Here is a 20,594-nt window from a genome sequence, read left to right as displayed (position 1 = left end):
AACTAATAACAGCTTTTCAAAGAGGTATTTCAAAATGATAATGCCTTTTAATAAAATAGTTAATCAAGAAGTTGATAACTCAGAAATTCTGTATAGAGCTTCTAACACTAATTTGAAAATTATCACCAATAATATAACTAATATTTTTTCCATCACTGTGTGTTTGCTCTGCTGCCAAATTATCTGCTATGTATATTTTTATTCTGCAACTCACAATGAACGGTTCATGGTGAATGATGAAGGAAGCGTAATGAACACATCTCCTCTACTAGCTACAATTCAGTTATGCATCACTTTTACTTTTTACTAGCTGTGTGTAAATATCTGCTGTTTTGCCAGAGAATCTGCTCTCTACATTTCCCTGATAGCTTTGCAGGAGCAAATATTGTTAATGGAATGCCTGACACCAGAGATGTTTTGCACCAACTTGGGAAATTTTGTAGAAATTCTGGTCATGGGTAGCAAGGGCCGCTTAAAGCAAACCTCCACTTTTTGGATGCCATATTCGTTATTTCCTCATGTAAGCTTAGGTATGTGAAAACTTGTAAAATGAATCAGAGCAGAGCTCCATCAGCTCCTGTGTCTTACACCTGATATCTGGCAGCAGATGCTCAGGGAAAAAAACATGGGAAATACAGCACATGCAACATTGCTCTGTGATTCTTGATCTGCTAAATTCTGGCGTATCAGCGACATTGTTATGAACTCTGTAGCACTCAGCTCTTTCCTTCAGTTTGTTTGACACTTGTAGCTGGCAAAACATTCAGAAAGATTTGTGAAGCACTGAAACAGGGAGGCGGTGCAATCATCATCCACAGAAAGTTTCAAAACATTGAAGTTATCCCTGCTTGAAACAGGAGGTGGGACTTGACAACCACACTTCCAACCTAAAATATTCCAGGATGTCAGGAATGCAACATCACAAAGCATTAAAAAAAATAAGGTACTAGAACAAAAGTAAAATTAAATATTGTTTCAATTACTTGGTGAAAGACAAAAAAAAAAAGAACCTATGAAGAACCTATATATATATGCTTTTTCCCCTAGGTGGTGTGGAGTGGCATTGCTAGAGAAATAAGCTTACTTCAGAAGAACAAGCGTAACTGGCAAACGTATTTGAGATTAACAAGCTACTACAGTACTGAAGACATATTTCAGAGGAAGACTTAAGCAACAATGACAAACTGATAAGAAACTGTGATATGGACATAATTAGAGAGCAATCACAGCAACCCAGGGACTCAGAGTCTTATAAATAACGGAGCATTTGGTGACATGTTTGGTAGGAATATTAAAAGTGACTTCTGTATCTCTCAAAAAATCTTGATTATCTCACAGCAGCACTTGTTTTGGAGGAAGCAACAACATCTCTCTTAAAGGTAAGTGCCTTTATCTTGATCTGAAGAAGCATCAGGACAACAACGCAGTAGTTCCAATTTGATCTCTTGTTTCATTTACATTGAGAATTATCTTTTCCTCTGCATAACTTTCACAGGACACTTTTCAAGACCCTACAAAATGTAATGAAAGTTTTAGCACTGGGACACACATCATCTTCTTGTCTGCACAATTATCCTTAGATATGAAGTATATTTGAAGTAACCCATATATCGCTTTTGCAGCTTCAGTTTGAAGCTCTGTAAGAAGCTACCAGAAGAGAGAATCTCAGTACAAGCCAGCTTCCTCTTACGAGCTGAGAAGGAAAAAAAAAAAAAGGGAAAAAAAGAAGCCCACAAGTATGTTAGGCATAAGCCTGTTTTCTGCATTGAATCAGAAAGACATGGGAAGTCCCCACAAGTTTTTTGAGGTGTTGTACCTCTTATCACAGACAAAAAACAGCTCCTTCTGAACCCGTATTTTTAAAAAGTATATAAACAAGCTGGTAAACTAATATGCAGCAGACAGTCTCCCAAAATAAACAATTGAAAGTCTACCAATGCACTGTCCATGCCTCAAATTTGAGCCTATGCTGGACTTTGTCAGTCCACTCAATTCCACAAAAACGTTTAATTTCTGTTGGCTTTTTTAAATTGTGATCAGGTGGTGTTCACAACAAACACTGAGCTAATAATAGCATTAAAAAGCAATTTCATCATTTTTATCAATGAACATGAAGTAGTTCTATTGCAAATGTGTTACCTGAAGGTCTTGATGCATTATCTAGAACACCATCATCCTGCAACCTTGTGCACTGCTGAGGAGAGACTGCAAATACACATCTGGCAACCCACTGGCATGTAAGGTAAGCTGCCTTTCCTCATCAGCTTCTTTAGGAGTGGCTGACTGGTACTAACCTGAAGAAGCGCCACAAGAGCTTTCCCAATCAGCACCACTAAATCCAGGGGCTCTCTGCCTTCACCTTTAACTCATTTGCTAATGCTCAGTCTTCCACGCAATAGTATTACTAGAATGCAATGAAGGAAGTTTTTCTATCATGGTACAGGTTCAACCAGCTAAATTATTCGAATTTTAGCAGTATTTTCAGTTAAAAGAAAAAAAAAGTCATGACAAAAGTTACCAGATATATAAGAAACTAGGTATGTATTTTTAAAAAATGCACATAATTTGCTGATCACAAGAGTCATTGTCTGCAGAAGGTTTAAGGGAAATACTTTACCCTATTTAAAATTCAAAAATTAATAAATTTCCTTCTCACCTGATATTGTTTGTCTTCACGCTTTAGCTTAACAGATACGAAAAGGAAGCATGCTCAACAATGCTCCTTCCCATTGCTCTCTAAACTAGCTGCAGCTGTTTAAGCTATGCACATTAACATCCAATCAGCATGGGCTTTATTTCACCTGACCAGTAATTTTTTTTTTTTTTTTTTTTTTTTTTTGCAACACAGCTGCGCTGATGGAAGCATACAAACTTTCATGGGCATCTGGCATAAATCCTTCCCCAGCAGTTAAGTCTTCGGGTCTTCCTCATCCATTGAACTAAGCAGCTCCTCAGAGTATTCTATCAATTTGTATGGTAAACATCAGAATAACAACTACCAGTTTAGAAGACTTTCTATTAGGGTATACCTAAAATTCACAAATCTATTTCAGTGGTTTGATGGAGTACAATATGTTAGTTGGTCTATCAGTTGACTCTCAGTGATCCTGCTTGGAATCCAGCTTGACCAGGAGCTGCTGGGTCAGGCAGACCACTGCCATCAATCACCCTCTCTCTGGAGGTCTTCACGCCTGCACACTGGAAGCACAGGACATCCTACAACATAATTTGCAACCTCTGAAATTCCTAGAAGCAATGCAGGCAAACAATATAAAAAATTTTCAACTTTAAAACCTTTTATGTCCTTAATGAGGTATATTTGCATGTGCTCATGTTTTTACAAGGCTGTGATTATGGCAAGAAAAAGTAATACCAAATATGAAGTAGTTCAAAACATGCTGAGTAAATAATGACAGGAAACAAACTTGGATTTCCTAGGAAACTTTCTCTAAAGTTTAACAGCAAACATAACCCATGCAGCCATCCTGATAAAAATATGATAAAAAAAGGCAAAATCGATGAGAAAAGAATAGCTCCAGCAGTGCCAGGACACATTCGATGCATTTAAATGATTTGATTTTGAGTTACGAGTTACAGGCTTAAACTCCTATATGCTTGGCTGTTAGATTTAGCTATCTAGGTATCACTTAAAGCTAAGAAGGTTCCACAAAAAGCTTGTTCCATTTTCTTTCTTTCTCATTTACTACAGCAGAAAGACCTGTCGCAAAGAGATGGCACCCACAGCTTTCCTTCCATGCTGAATTTTCTCTGACACTCTTAAAATTTGTGTGATAGTTGGTAGAAAAAGAAGGCAATTTTCATAGTAGATTTCTTTAAATGTTAGGGCTGGATTCACTAATTGAGTGCAGTCAAGTTATCAAAGATTGAGTGGGAAATATTTGATCCTAAAATCTGTGCATTTTAAGTTATGAGGTCACAGATATGTAAGATAGGGGGCATAAAGACAGAAGCACTCTAATTCCTCCTATCTAGGAATTACCCATCACAGTTTTCTGCATCATAACCTATTTGCAATGCACAACCAAATCCTCTTTTCTTCATGAATGTTTTCAAATAATCCTAGTTATCCATATAAACAATTGACAAACCTCCCTACAGCATGCCATTGATAACACTTTACAATAATTGACTCCACAAAAGGATAACAACTCTGAAATCTGCTTTAAGATTTCACTTACTATTTCTCTTTTCATAAAAGTTTTCCAAGCATTAGTGATCAGGTCACAATAAGGTTTAATCAACTACATCATGATAATGAGACAGGTACCAGCACAATCACCTGCTACATCTGCCTCTGCACAGACAGGGTTTTCCCGTTCCCAAGCTAAACTCCAAATCCATCCTAAAAATCTAGAGAAAACAGCACATAACTCCCATATTTTCCTCTGGGGAGATCTGCGTCAGCTGCACAAAAGATTAATCAATATTCAACGAATGAAAACAAACTCTACGAGATTTTTTCTTTCTTCGAAAGACAAGCATATAAAGCAGGAGATAAAGGCTCCCTTCCCATTTCCCTGCACAGCTCTCACTTCTCAAAGCCTTCCTCTCGGTACTTACGTTTGAGGTTCAGCTGATAGTGTCTCCCTGCTGTCTGCACAGCCGCTCCACGCAGGACCACTACATGCGCAGCTCATCCCGTGGAGCATCTGCAGCGCCAGTGTTTAAAGATCTGCTGGGTGAGCCAGCCCTCCTCTGCTCCCAGTCTGCCAGCTCCAGCAGCATATCGAATCATGGCGCTAGCCCCCAGCAAACACCCATCCCATTATTCAGCCTGACTGGCGCCACTGCCACCCTTACAAGTGCAAAAAGATGACATTTTAAATATGTTTATTTTAAAGAACGGACAGCTGGAGGAGCTCGCCTCCCAGCCCGATGCTCACTCCCAGGGCTGAGCATGCTCCTGCCCTGTACCTGCTCCCCGGGTGGGCAGCGTGGGCAGCCAGTGACAGAGGGCATTATCAGGGATTTCCTTCACAGTCACTGGCACCCGTGGCCTCTTATGCTTTTCCTGCCAGGAGCCTATCTCTGCCTCCCTTTGAACACCCCCTGAAGTAGCTGGAAGCAGCAGCCAGGCTCCCCTACTGCCCCCCTTGCTCAAACCCAGCTTTGCTTCCTACTTGCTGACCCTTAGCTCCATCCCTGCAGCTTAGAGCCATGCAGATGGGCACAAATGGTCAGCCACACACTGAACACACAGCTGTATTTCTGCTAAGATACTGAGCAACATGGGCTGAGTATTAAGCATCGATGCTGCCCAGCTACTGACCCTGCATCACTGAAATTCCATCTTCAAACATATGGCTCAGCATTCAAGCATCACTGCACTGTTCACCATGAGGATGCTTGACTGACTATAGAAAATAAAGAGAATGGCATGAAGTGTGGTACAGGTACTTCTTACCTCACAGTGCCTCATTGGTGTCACTTTTGTAAAGCTGAGCTCTTTAGAAGCACTGAAACATGATGAAAATCACAGGGATATGAAGGCATTCTCTTTGAGTTCTTCATTCTCTTGCAGGCTGCTTTGGCCAGAAGGGCATTATAAAAATAATAACTTTTCTCGCTAGCTGTGATTATAAAAAATAAAAATGCTCCCCTTCTCATCTGGATAGATGGTATCTATCAGGTATTCAGAGTTGGCTAAACAGTCAGTGGGCTCCCTGAGTTTTTTAATACTTGTCACAGCACTTATTCTGGGCCTCAGGAGTAAGGTGCAACTGGCACCTGTGTTTTGCTGTGTCCCCAGGACACAACAAGAGATAGCCAAGTCTGAAACTGCCTTTTGTCCTGTGCTGCTTAACCAAGGAAGAGAAAGAACTTCTCAACAAGTACGAAAGCACAACTGGCCTTGTGTAGCTTTCTAAATTTTCATTTTAGGATTTTACTATTGCTAACACTAAGTACTCCCACAAATATGAGAAGAATCATTTCAAATAGCATGGCTTTATACAATGCTAACATTTCTCATCTTGAATGCTTGTAGTAATCCTGGTGCTCAGCAGCCCAGTTTCCAAACAGGAGGTACACAGTAAACAGTGAATTGAGTGAAGAACTTCCATGTGCAACAGGAAAATAATACTATCTCAAAGGATTCAAAGATTATAATCAATGCTCAGAAACCTAGACAAAAATGTTCCAGCACCTGAAGAAAGCAGTAGTCAGTGTAAGCACATAATGTACTCTCACATTATGTCTGCAGGATGGAGCTGAAACTTCTCAGAGATCAGACCACTGTGCACAATATCTCTCACAGGTGGACTTGAAAGTAACTCTTTTTGTGTGAGATATTCCAATTAAAGCTAAGATTTGGATGCCAAGGGAAAATTAAATGCCAAATAAAGCCAACTTTTTCAAGCTTCAGACTTGTTTAGACTGACAGGATTTTGATTGATAGCTTGAGTTGGCTCCATGGATGATGGCATTTAAGTGCAACTAAGCCTCAAGCTGGTGGTTTACTGGACTGCTGCCTTATATCTCTCTTCTATGCACTCACATCAGGATTAGCCCTTCTTAAAGAATTTCTATTTCAGCTGATTGTATTTAATCCTTGTACATGGAGAAAAACAGTAAACCAACCAAGTACAGCCACACAAACTGGACTCACTAAGCACCGTGAACCAAATTTGCATTTTATACTCCGCTAGAGAGAAAAGCACTTGAAGTTGAAATTGCCTTGGAATTAGTCCCAGAAGACAGAAAGATTGAATAATGAGAAAAGCAAGTAAAGTAAATAACTGCCTAACAAAGGCCAGAAAAATGTGAGGGCAGTTGATACCCAAGTGTAAAGAACTAATGACTGTAGTTCCACCTGGGGACTTGCAGAAACCATCCAAACAGAGAAGAAAATGCAGGAAAGGAATATAAAAAAGAAGTATATTAAAAAGAGGGGGGGGGGGGGGCAGATTCATTCAGGGTGAACAATAACACATTTTCGATATTTATATCACACCTTCCGTCCCACAGGCTCCCACAGCAGCTGGCAAATTTATCAAATTGAGAGCCATTACCTACCATGCAACAAAATTATTTTATCTGTTTCTTACAGCATTCCCACTTAAGCAAAAAGCAGCATACTTAACAGATTAGATCTACTATGATGAATACCACAATTAATTGAAGCTACAGTGAGGGTATAATTCTCAATAGCTGGAACAGCTGCTGAAATCTGGATTGAGCAGCTACTGGGAAGAGTATTTCTCCAGTTAGCACTGGTGTTGAAGCTTTTATCACAGATCTTGCAGTCCTGCCATGCCCAGGGCAGGCATTCTCACGAGTGCTCCTCAGGGCAGCTGCCTCCATGCAAGGTACCTTCACAGCTTGTAGCCCCTCTCCTGGCAAGATTTCGTTGTTACATTCCCTGGACAGAGAGCAGGCAGAGACTGACTGTAAACATCCAGGCACAAAGGCAGGCCCAGCAGTTGATCAAGAGGCCCTGTACACTCCAACTTCAAGCTGAATCTGCATCAAGATCATCTGTCTTTCACTGCAGACAGAAAACAGGCAATGTGAAGAGGTTTAAAGGCATTTCACATAATAAATAACACAAAACCATCTCTAGTTTTGTTGTTGGAACAAGAGAAAGGTATGCTCTCAAAAACCAAGAGATAATTTGCAATCATGTTCATTTCTGAACAGTGCAAGGGCATGTTAAGAAATGTGTATTGTTGAATATTAAGAGAGAAAAGAATCATATAACAATGAGCAAAACTGATTAATTCAGCAATCCACATTTGCGAGGGATTCATCTTCCACAGGTTTTAAATAGCTAAAGATTGATTTGGGAATTCATCTTCGGATTGTTATAAGATAGAGTGTAAACATTCAAAGTCATCCTACTGTGATTCCGACATCTCTGAGAAGTCTGACATACTTCACATGACACCAGAAACATCTTCATTGCAAAGGAAAACAAAAGAATTAGCATGGCCAGGCCATCTTCTCTTATTAATGAAAGAACGTTAGAAGCTCAGGGCTCAGAAAAGTTCGCAAGAAATCTCATGGTTTAGACTCAATCACAGATAAGAATCTGTATCTCACTGTTTGCTCAGAAGGTATGAGGAAGAAAAGAACATGTTAGTACTTATCTAGAACACATCTGATATACAGATCACCCAACCAAAAAAAGTGTAAAGATGTGAAAGCTTGACTCTTTTCTATCCCTCTAACAGAGGGTACACGGCATTAGCCAATTGTGAAATTTGATTATGCATTTGTCTTTTCCTCCTGTTTTGCCTATGCCAAATCTATGGAAGCCAGTCAGAGAGAAACTGGAGGTAAATAAGGTAACATGCCTGCTGGAACAGGGACTCCAGCACAATTCTTATTCCTTTCTTCCAACCTTCTTCTCCTTATCCCACAAGGGCTGACATTGTTTCTACCCCCTTATTCCACCAGCAGAAATAGGTTACCAGAACTCAGACACAAATTTTCCTGCCAGCTTTATCATTTCTTGGAGTCCTTCCAGAGAAAAGAACAACATGGCCAAAATCCACTCCCAGTCTTTTGTTCTTCATGTGAGGACAAAGACTCTTCAGCCACATTTTACGGTCTTCACGGCCATTGTGAAGTCCCTAGCCCTCAGGAGAGTAGTATCAGCATCAACCCACAGCCAAGGGTTTCATCTCTGTCAGAGACAGAAAATATCAGAGAAAGAAACATAGGAGTCATAAGACATCTAGAGACACCTTGACCTCAGGACAGGAATCCTGGTTCCTAGCTGCTGCTTCCACCACATTTACCCTCTAGAAATGTTTGAACTGGAGTGGAAATGCATTGCTTGTGCTGGAACTGGGTCCTCAGACCAGTATTTTCACAGTGCCACCAATCTGTAAAGCTAAAAATTTCTAGCTTTTTGACAGAGCTTCAGTTAGCAAGCTGTAATATTTTCACTTTTAGCTATCATTTTGATTGAGAAACATTTTATGATATCAGAACTCTCCACAGAAAACAGACATTTTACTTTCTGACTAACTCACAAGTTTTCTTCTGGCGCAATTCATTGAAAAAGATTTCTCCAACAACTTAGTGAAAAAAGAAAAAACCCTAAAAGTCACAAATTTTGTGGTCAAAGTCATGGCAGTGACAGCACAAAGATTTTTCTTTGTTGAACCGTTATCTTCTGTACTGAATTTTTCCATTTCAGCTCAAAGGTGACTTGTTCCTATAAACAGAAACAGCAAAAACGTTTTCACACTTTAAATGCTTTAAAACAGAATTGTTTTGTGTAAAAAGCAGGCTTGGATAACTTCATCCTAGAAGGTTAATGCATGAGAGTCCCGTATCAGTGCTGATAAGGGCTCTCGATAATGAGGTTAAGAAAAGAAATCTAGTCCTTGTATTGCCTTCCTAATTCAAATATGGTTTCAAAAAGAGGCACACGGAATAAGGAAGTCCTTATAGGTCTACAGTTTCTACGAACTAAGGGAAGAAAGAATATACAAGGATGTAATATAGCAGTAAGAGTTGTGTCCTTGAAGAGACAGAGCTACAGCTACTAATATCCAGAAGGGATACGCATTTGACAACTGCTATGCTACTGCTTAGACATCCCAGCCCAGAACACTTAGCAGAAAATGCTCTGCTCTGTTAAGCATCAGCTCCAGGGAATCCAGTACACCAGCTAACACAACTACAACCACCCTAGAGACACAGTGAAACACTGGCCTTGCTTTGTGCAGTGTGCTTGTGAGTAATGGCCTGCCATGTTCTAAATACAGCACGTTGCAGAATATGGTAATGAAAGAGCATTGAAAGTGACCTTCCTGAGCTGTACCCTGACAAATAGTATTTCACTGACCATACATCAACTCCATTCTGCAAGTCCTTCTTTTGTCATGGCCAATTCTCAAACTGTCCAATGGGAACTAAAATCCAGGTTCCCATTAAAATTAAGGGTATGAGATAAGCAGTAAATTTCAAAACTTCTCAAGATGTGTTGTGAAACAAAACCAATAAATACATTACATCTTCACGCAATATTTCTGTGTTTTAAGTCGGTCTTCACATAAAAATATCCTCGAAGTGAAACCAGAGTAAAATGGCAGTTAAATGATAAACTCAAATAAGATGTGTCTTACAGTCTTTAGTCTTGAATATCTTCAAGACTTAGTGGCAAATACAGACAACAATGTTGTTTCTTACCTCAGAAAATGAAAGTAACAGTGTGCTGCAACTGAATTAGATGCATTGTAATGATTTTACCCTGAAGTGAGAAGAAATTTGGATTTCATCTCTGCTCTCAAAATAAGGCATCACTAATATCTTCTGGGTGACAGTTTGACGTATGAATTTGATCTGTTTTCACACACAAGTGCTAAAATTAAATGAAAGCAAACTCAAGATATCTCCTCTTTCTTGCATCAAGATCTTCTGTGATTTTATCTTCATGAGTTTCAATACTATTCCATAGAAAAAAAAAGAAGAGAGAAATAGTTTAGCATCACAGAACAGTTTAGACCATCTAGCTCCAACATCCTGCTATGGGCAGGGGCACATCCCACTAGATCAGGCAGCTCAAAGCTGCATCCAGCCTGGCCTTTAATGTCTCGAGGAATGGGGCAGCCATGGCTTCTCTGAGCAGCCTGTTCCAGAGCCTTACTACTCTCACAGTCAAGAATTTCTTCTAAATGTCTAATCTAAATCTAACCTCTTACAGTTTAAGGCCATTATGCGTTGTCCTATTGCTACACTCCCAGATAAATGGTCCCTATCCAGCTTTCTTGAAGGTCTCCTTCAGGTACTAGAAAGCCTCTATGAGATCTCTTAGGAGCCTTTTCTTCTCCAACCTGAACAGCTCAGGCTCTCTCATTCTCTCTTCACAGGGGAGGTGCTCCAGTCCTCTGATCATGCCTCTCTTCTGGGCTCAGTCCAACACGTCCATGTCCTTCCTGTGCTGGGAGCCTCAGAGCTGAACATAGTACTTCAGGTAAGGTCTCATAAGAGCAGAGTAGAGGGGGACAGTCACACCCTCACCCTACTGGCCACACTTCTTTTGATGCAACCCAGGTCACTGTCAGCTTTTTGGGCTGCAGGTATGCATCGCTGGCTCATGTTGAAATTTTCATTACCCCTAAGTCCTTCTCCTCAGGGCTGCTCTCAGTCCATCCACTGTCAGCCTATATTTGTGTTTGGTATATCTCTGACACAGGTGCAGGGCCCTGCACTTGGCTTTGTTGAACTTCAAAATATTCGCGGCTCTTGGGACAGCTACAGAAACCATAACTATTCCATGATAATAAATTTTTTGAGTTTAAGAAACCTTTAGTCACTATCAGAACTATCCTCACCACTGCCATACTCTAGATAGAGGTCTTGACACTACAGCATCTACCATGCAGCCAGTTTTTATGCATGCCTGCATAAGACTGACCTACAAGTCAGGTAATCTGTCTACATCAACAGACTTATACATAGGTCTGTTTAAAGACCAGGACTCCTTTCAGAGATGTTTCCTTCAATTCCGCCACTCCCTTTGATGCCTCCTCTGCCAAGATGCATTAGTGGCAGCATCAGAATGTTGTGACCTCAGCATCCAAGACTTTGTGTGAATGCTGCAAACACTGAACTCCCATCTCTTTTTTGTTCTTGATGTAGACTCTCTGGCAGCAGTGAGGAAAGGTGTTTTGCACCTTTGCATTTTAAGATTTTTAGTTTAGATTAATGCCCCCCCTTAAAAAAAAAAAAAACAAAAAACTCAACTCTTCATATACATGAACTCATGCATAAGCAGCATAAATCTCAAACTGTATCTGCAGGATGGTCGATAGAGAGTATATACTGATTAGGCAGGAAAGCTCCATGTCTTTTTCTTCTTTTAGATATGTCTACCAGCATGTAAATACATACTTCACCTATATTAACATTAGCGTGGTTAATACTTAAATTCACTTTTTTTTCTTCTCCAGAAGAGGAAAAAAATAAAGAACTACTCAAAATCCTGTTCTTCCATTCACTATGCAATTTCAGTTCTGTAATCTCTTCTGTGTCATGGTCTGGTTTTTATTTCTGAGTTTCTCTTGCAGTAATGTCACATGAGTTCCTGTAATCCCTGTTCCATCTGGTACAGAAGGCACTGGGGTGCACTTACCTTCATCAGCAAAATAGGTATTACTGAAAATCCAGCCTTTCAATAAAATAAAATATGTAAGATAAAACCACTTTCCTATTAGAAAATGTTTAAGATGAAACCTGCCTTGAGAGATTAAACAAGGAGCCTAGCTATGCTGGCAAAACTTCAGTATTTTGCCGTGTCTGTTCTGTGCAGCAATTTGTGAATGTAATGGTGCTCATTGTGCTATCCAAACCCTGAAAAAGAAAAAAAAAAAACAAAACCAAAAGCAGAATTCTTTCTGAGTCGGCTTCCTGATATGTTATCAGATTTTTGGAGTACACTCTCTTAATACTAGTAAGGAGCAGCAAAAGCAATAAGGCGTACAGGCACCAGAACTACCTCTGATTTGGCTGAGTTGCACATGGCTGCATTTCAGGTCTGACAGAGTAAACTGGTACAGGAATTATAAAAGATGGAAGAAAGTTATTAGCTTTAATTCAGAGGGGGAAGAACAGCACACAGAAATGGAAGGACTTGCTGAGTATCTCAAAGGAGGATGGTACGGTAACTCAGGTGTCTGGGCTTATGCTACCAGCTGGTGTCCTCCTTCCCATTCCTACAAGCATAAGTAAGAGCAGCTATTTCAAGAACTTCTTTCCTGCAGTTCTCATGGAAATCGAAACACAAAAGGACGCATTCCCTGAAAAGGATATAATGTGTCGCTTCCTCTATAACTTATCAAGAAAACTTTGAAAAAATTAAACATTTTTCCAATTACAGCAAATACAGGATAGCCAGAATGTAAAATCATTGCTAGGCGACTTCAGGGAGAGATGCCCTTCCTCGATGCTCAGAACTGCAGAGAAGAGAGAAGCAGATGGAATAAGATGTTAAAACAGAAGAATAGAAGGACATTTTTGTTGTGAGACAGTGTCTCTTACACAGAGCTACATTAATGACTATTTCAGGGTTCATGTATTTCTAAATATTTTAATACTTTTTTAAAAATCATGAGTTTATAAATAAATGTCACTGAAAATTTTAGATTAAGTTCTAAACCAGTCAGATTGTACACCTAAAACTGCTGGGACTGCCTACTTTTGTGTGCATCCACACATTTTGATTAAAAAATTGTTTTAATTTTAAAAAAAGCTTTCTCTAATATAGTGAATAGTTTTCACTGATGAAATTAAGTGTCCCTTTACGGATTGCTTCTTCTGACAACTCTAATTTCGAACTCTTCATCTGACAGCTCAGCTCTGCCGAAGGCAGGTGTACAGAAAACCTGATGTTAGCCTGCAAAATACACTTTGCTACTATTAAATTCAAGAAATGGGGCTGCACAGGATAATATTGGTGTAGTAATTCTCATTTGTTTTGTGCTTTTCCCAAAGCTTCCATGTATTCTTTCTTTCTTTCTTCCAAATGATAAACAAAAAATGACCCTTACTCCCCTTGTCCCCCATCCAAAATGAATAAATAAATAAATATTTCCTTGGCAGGGGTACATTTGGGCAGCAAGATCTTTGAGGCTGATACGCTTTAGCAACATTCCTGCTTCTATCCAAAACTGTATTTAGATGCAAGAAAAAGAATGAGTAGAGCAGTGAGAAAACAAAAATTCAGAGACGGAGCAGACCCAGCTCTCTCTTGCCTGCTGGTGTATCATCAGCATTCAAGGATGGACTACAATTATTCATTTTTATAACTAGAACAAAAGAAGAATTTACCATAAATTCCACAGGAACCACGGCTGCCAGTGCATAATGCAGATTGCTTAGGCAAACAGCATAGGTTTGCAGGTTTAATGTTGTAGTACTTGACTACTCATTATTGCAGCTCTGTCAAAAACCAGCAGTCAAAGAAACAGATAAAGAATCTTCAAACAACATCACGGCAGTGGTGTAGTATTATATGCCAAGGAAGAAAAAAGTCCAGACCTCAACAGGCTAGATGTGCCATGACTTTTTTGTTATTAATAAAACCAAAATAATAACCAAACTAATTAAAATGTCCCTACACCCATCTCAACCTAGTGAAGTCAAATGATGGTAAATTGGGATTGGGTGCAAGATACAGTAGAAGCACTAAGCCTCTGTTCAACAAAGCCAGTTCATGCAAATTCAGTATTGTTTTCCTACTATCAATTTTTCCTGTAGCCATCAAGACCAGAGTAACAAATCACTCACTTTACCTCACGGAATCAAGATCTACTGTTAAATCACAAGCTCCATTTGGGCTCTCATGTAAGTTTTAGGGCAGTGAGAACAGAGGATGGTCTACAGCACTGATCTTCACACCTGCGTCCAAAACACAACCTTAGCCTTTTTGCACATTGCTGATGAGAAATATTTTTGGATAGAAATCACTGTTAGTACTTACTTCAAGAGCACTGATCCTTCTTTATTTCTAACTTTCTCTCTCAGCTCACTTTTTTCCACACCTAAGCCAGCAAACATTACTCCGGTCCATCACTAATGAGGTCTGCTCCAATTAGGTTTCATACAGAAAGTACAGCAGGAGGAAGGTTTGGGTGAAGTGGCACTACAGCAGAAAACTAATATGTTAGGCTGAAAAAACTGGCCGTGCTAATCTTTCCTCTGCCTCCAGTTTTCTCTTTCTTATCTTGCATGGCTCACATCTCTGTACTTTTTCACAATTAAACATCTTTCTCAGAACCCTGCCAAAATTCTGCAGCTGTGCCATAGCAAAACTAGATTTTGGACCATGGACAGCTGAACTCTTTGCGAGAGAGTTGCAGCTCCTCAAAACATAACTGGAAAGAACTGAAGCATCAATACTGCCAGAAGGCCAAGCCCAAAAAGAGAAGGGAAAAGAGAAAAGCCCTCAGATAGAAAAAGGGGAGAAGGGAGTGAAAAAAAGTAGATAAACGATCAGTTGGACTGGAGAGCCAAAGAGAGAAAAGAATGCAGTTACAAAAGAAAAAACAACACTCATAAAGAAAAAAAAAAACATAGAATGCAAAACAATTTGCATTTGACTACAGCAAAGAAACTGAGATGACCGGTAGCGTGGAGAAGAACATGAAGGACAGGATAGAAAGTGATCAAATAAATGTAGGTGAATACTACTCAAATTTGGAATGTAACCTCTTTGTATGTCTTTTATTGCCACTCTTCAAAGAGCAACTCTCTCAGACATGAATCTGCCAAAAGGGTTTTATTTAGAATTTTGTAAGTATTTCTGTTATAAGGCCTTATATCTCCCTCATAGCTGTGAACATCAGCACTTGAAATATTCCTACATGTCTGCAAGCTCAATTTTTTCCCCTTGGCCAAATAGTACTTAATCACATTGATGATAGCTGAGGATATAGTCTGGTGTGATCAAAACTCTGTATGCAACCAAAAAAATTGCGAGTTTCAACAGTGACAAGATTTGATAAAAGGAGAGTTGACCAGAACATTTCAGGCTCTCTACCATCACCATATGGTGATGAAATGTGCTGTTGCATTGGCATCCTGCTAATACTGGCTGGGTTCTGCACCTGTGATGAGAATGCCTCTCAGGGAACAGAGGGTTTATAGTGTCTCACAGCAACACCAGGTTCTACTGAGTGAGTAACGTGAGCTGCTCACACATTTGCACTTTTTTTTATCACATATCCAGGTCTCCTTTTTAATGGATATTCACACACCACAGCCTGCAGGACAGGGACATACTGCAGGCCCTTTAAATTCTGCTTCCACTGTTTGCTCTTGGCTGCAGCTTGTGTTTCCTTCATTCCATTCACAAAAGCAATTCCCACTGGCAACACATGATCAGAAAAGACTGCTCTGGAGACTAGTTCATGAGTTCCCATCAGTCCTCACCCAGGAAGGTTCAGTCTCCCAGTGACTGGAAATCATATTCCAATGCTGAGTGCCTGCTAGGAGATGTTTCACACTACAGGAAAATACTGGTGAGCTTTTCCACACCAGGAGGTGGTGTGGGAAATACATGCCCTAAAGCTTCTTTTCCAGTGTGGGAAATACATGCCCTGGAGCCCAGGGAGCTTAACCCATGAGTCACCTGGCTTGGCTTTAGATGTTGGAGAAAAGAATAAAAGAAAAAGCATCAAGTTTACTCATTGAAGTCAAAGTTTAAACTTGGGATTACAGAGTATGAAAGAAAGCTAGAAAAGAAAAACATAGACATTACACTATTTGCAGAGAACCTAATTCCAGTCTGTCCTTCTAGCTTGAACAGGGCTTCTCTGAGGCATATCTTCGACGAGGAAAACAGGCTGATGACTCACATCCTATCTCCAGTCTTGCCTTCCAGAGCTGATCTGTGGCTTCGTCCACCCTTGGAATCAAGGCAGAATCCCCCAGACCCATTTTGCTCCCAGGCACTGTCTTCCAGAACTGAAGTCCCAATACAGCAGGTTTGTCCATCCAACTGCCTCTGGAATATGTTACCTGAGATGTAGCTGCATCTTCTCCCTGCTTTTTGTTTCAATGTCGTTCTTAGTGCCTTTCAATGCACTTTAGACCTCCCTGATTCTCTTTTGTTTTAACAAGAACACGGCATGGCATCATGAAATACTACTGCAACTTTACCCATGCACCAACTTATTTTTATTTCATTTAAGTGGTCTTGTTGAAGGCCTGAACATTATAGCTCTTTACAAACTATACATCAATCAAAGGATTAACTACATAAACATTTTGTTAAATTTGCTGTCACTATTTCATCATTCACTGATGATAACTGCATATTTGATTGCTAATACTAATTATTAGCCTTGGCAGATTTGCCCCGTATAGTGATTTCTACAGTCCCTTCCCTACAAAAGCATTTCCTCACCTCTGATCACCTCTGTGAAATTATCATGGATAATTTCTTGCTTTCTCCATGGTGTTTCTCAGTCCTTCTATCTGATTCCCCAGCATCTCTACCTCCACCTAATCAAAAGGGTCACAGCTGGAGAGGAGATAAATACATGAGTTGAAAAAGTATGAATTGCCTCTGTATATAACATTTCCTAGTGATGTCATGCATCTCACAAAAAATCTGTAGGCAGAATGAATCTCAGGCAGAACTGAAAGGAGCTATTAAAGGCAAAGAAGAGGAGGCAATGAAGTCATCTCTTATCTATCTTCCTCTGGTGGAACAATTACAGCCGCAGTTACCTGGTTTAACATTCGGCTTGTTAGAAAACTAAGGTACTACAGAGCATACTCTGTACTCATACTCATACTGAAAATACAGGGCAGCTTTTCAGTTTTCAAAATTTGTTCTTATGACTGTAAAGTATTTTTATTTACAAGTGGTAAATCAGTACACTTATCAACTGGAGTTACAGCAAACTAATAATTTCATCTTTACAGATGCTCCTACAAAAACATCTCCAGAAAAATAAATTGACGTCAAGATATCACAGCTATCAGAAGTATGCAAACTAAGCCTGGGGTTTAGATTTAGTTTTGTAAACGATGTTTTTCCTTGTGCGCTCACACTTACAAACAAATTTGTTTGGTAACAGAAGTTTAAAGAGGCACTGCTGAATCTTCCTTCACACGTTTTGAGAAAAGGATAGTTGACAGCTATCTTGGAGAAAAGTATAAAATCAGAATTCCTAGATGTGAGAATCGTGTCTTTTATATTTTATGGAAAGCAAAATATTCACATAAAGAAACCAACAGCTCGTGGTCATGAGTTTACTACGTAGGTTTATTTTGTATCATTTTTAAGAACCTTAATACCTTACTACGTAGGTTTATTTTGTATCATTTTTAAGAACAAAGTTCATTTTGTTAAAGAACAAAAAGTGTCTATGTTTTCAGTGTTAACGGTACAAAAACTGGTTGGATCTTTGGAGCGTCACTACTGCATTAAGCCTGTATTTCCTGAAACATGCTAGCATTTATTAGCTGACAGATTGACATGACACTTTAAACTCTTGGGATTCTTGCTTACCGTACAGAACAAGGAAAGTCTTTTACCAAAGCTAATGCTGTGCTATTTGTAAAGTCAAGCATAAAATGGCATTACATTCATAAAGCACCATTATACTCACTGCTTTGTGCTCACTTATTGCTTAAAATGTGACAACAAAGCAGCATAACTTACTTGAACAGAATGGATCTGTGATGACCTCACCATGACTGGCTATCAATAATGGCCAAAAATGTACTTGTCCTGTGAAAAGCGGAGAATTGAGTTATGGAGACAGCATTTGCTTCTCCCAATGCAAAAGGTCTGTCACATTATGCTGTTTAAAATAATACTGCTACTTGGTAGGAAGAGAGCTGGAACATTTGACCTAAATTTGACCATTTGAGAGTTGGAACAGATGACCTAAAATGGTCCCTTCCAACTCAAATGATTCTATTTGCAAGAGACTTGACACCTTACATATCACAGGGTCCATGCCCATTTGAAGCATAAATAAGATGGCAGGTACCCTAGCGTAGAAACTGGACTGCTGCAACCAAGAGACTACGTATGTATCCAAGCATTAATGGCATGTTCTTAGCCATAAATGGACACATCTCCTTCAGTTTGGCTTTAAAAGCCCAGACGCAAATGCAGGATAGACTTGCTCTAAGTTTATTGTATCTAAAAGTGTATTAATATGTTGGAAATTCTCTAAATGGATTAATTTTTGCACCCATACTTGATTGTGTAAGTATTTTTTTCCTCAAAATTCTCTGTTTAAGAGCTCTCTTAGAGCTGTCTTCCAAAGCATATTCACTTAAGTTTTCTGTATTTTATTTATTTTCTGTCTGTAGTTATTTTTCCCCATTTCCTAACCTGGCTAGGAATTTAAAATATCTCATAGTGCTTCTTAATTATAACTGTTGAAAACTATAATGCAGTGAAAAAAAGCAATGTGATATCAAGGAGAAGCATTAATAATTTTCAATATTCAAAGCTTTGCTAAAAAGACGACCTCAAAAAAAGGACTAAATACATCTTTAATGTGTTACATGGAACTAAGAACTTTTTACTGGGGTTATTTAAAATAGAAATTTATTTTCTGATGTATTTTTTTTTTCCTGGGAAACAGGTTATACTGAAAAAGATCTACATTAATTCAGAAATATTTAAAAAAATCTATATATCATTTCAGTGTGACTTGTGCAGAAATTAGTATATTTCATTTTGCCGAATGGACCCTCATTGTTTAGTTTTTTGGCAGTTAAAAAAAAAAAGGAGACCACCACTCCCTTTGCCTCAGAGAAAATATACTGACATCCACCCTCATCCAAGTAAAACATTACAAATTTCACACTGCCTAAACTGCTTGGTGTGTGGGAGTTGCACAAGCAGGTGATTCACGAGAAAGTTATTTTGGTAAAGGAAGAACTTCTATAAAGCGTATTTTAAAAGAAGAATTATTTTCCCCTTTCCTACACCTCCGATGCATTTACAAAAAATCTGGATAAATACTGAAGTTACAAAGTGCTTTGAGATATTTGGAGATAGATTATTTCCAACACAGTCCCTTCCAACACAAGACATTCTATGAACCATCTATGGTTTCAGTAATTCAAATCAATTTATGAATGCAATTTATGAATTTAACATACTAACACAACCTGCTGAGATGAAGTATGTAGAAGTAAATTATTGATTTTTGAGGACTCTTATTCCTAAACAGAAAAAAGTTGAAATATGAGAAATTCATATCAGCAAAGCTCTGCATTCAAATACCAGACTCTGTCGTGCAAGTTAATTCCAAATCCTATTTAGCTCTCATAATAGCCCCTTCTGAGAGATTTTTGTTGTGTACATCAGGTGGCTGTAATTACTGTTCTTCAAGAAAATCCCCAAATAACACTTTCTGCTTATGCTTCAAGGTAAAGAACATTTCCCCATCCAGGCTACTACTCACTGATACAACTGCAGTTTCCTGGAGATGAGATTTTTGTGTATTGTTCTATACATCCAATAAATATTTTAATTTCTCAATTACATCCTGAATCTACAGACACAAGGGGCACCAGGTGGATGCAAAATCATTCCCACCAGTTAGAGAAGAAACCTTGTCATCTCAAAAAAAAAAAAACAAAACACACCCTAGAACAAAAACAGTTGAACAGATGGGCATCTTGAATTCCTTTGCCTCTACTGTGCTTCAAAAACCTGAAGAAATTCGGGAATTTACTGATGTCTACTGCCCTCTTATGCATTGGTGCTCAGTTTGTTTTTCCCCACCATATTTCCCTGCTTGTATAAAATACTCTGATGTGTTTACCATAAGGATGCGATGAATTCAACTCAAAGAACATATTTCTGTGAGCAAAATTAGAGCACCTAGTGAAGGATTTTTGCAGCCCCATTTTTATCTCTGTAATATAAATCAGCTGTGTCAGTACTGCACAGAAAATCCTATGACTGAGCTGTTGTTGGAGTATTACCAAGTAAAACCTGTCAATGGTATCTACAACAGCTAACCTAAAACTATCGACTAATCACAAGCATCTGCTGGGCTCTAAAAAGCAGAAAATGACATAGATCTTAATCAGATCAGACACCAGATTCTCTCAACTCTATCTCAAAGTCTATCTGA

General features: G+C 39.1%; 1 protein-coding gene across 4 annotated transcripts in view; it reads right to left on the bottom strand.

The window, feature by feature from the left end:
• The window catches only part of LOC110397844 (melanopsin-like), a 32,620-nt gene extending 27,708 nt beyond the window's left edge, over nt 1–4,912 (bottom strand). Inside the window, exon 1 of one of the 4 annotated variants that reach the window (XR_002438009.1) lies at nt 4,582–4,909. The gene's annotated coding sequence lies outside the window, so the exon portion shown is untranslated. Of the gene's footprint in view, nt 1–2,139; nt 2,468–2,656; nt 2,753–4,581 lie in introns of those variants that run through there. The other 3 variants (XR_002438010.1, XR_002438011.1, XM_021394756.1) reach the window with 3 other exon arrangements.

The sequence above is a fragment of the Numida meleagris genome, chromosome 4, assembly GCF_002078875.1.
Source record: "Numida meleagris isolate 19003 breed g44 Domestic line chromosome 4, NumMel1.0, whole genome shotgun sequence".
Classification (NCBI taxonomy): domain Eukaryota; kingdom Metazoa; phylum Chordata; class Aves; order Galliformes; family Numididae; genus Numida; species Numida meleagris.
This window is presented reverse-complemented; position numbering and strand designations above follow the sequence as displayed.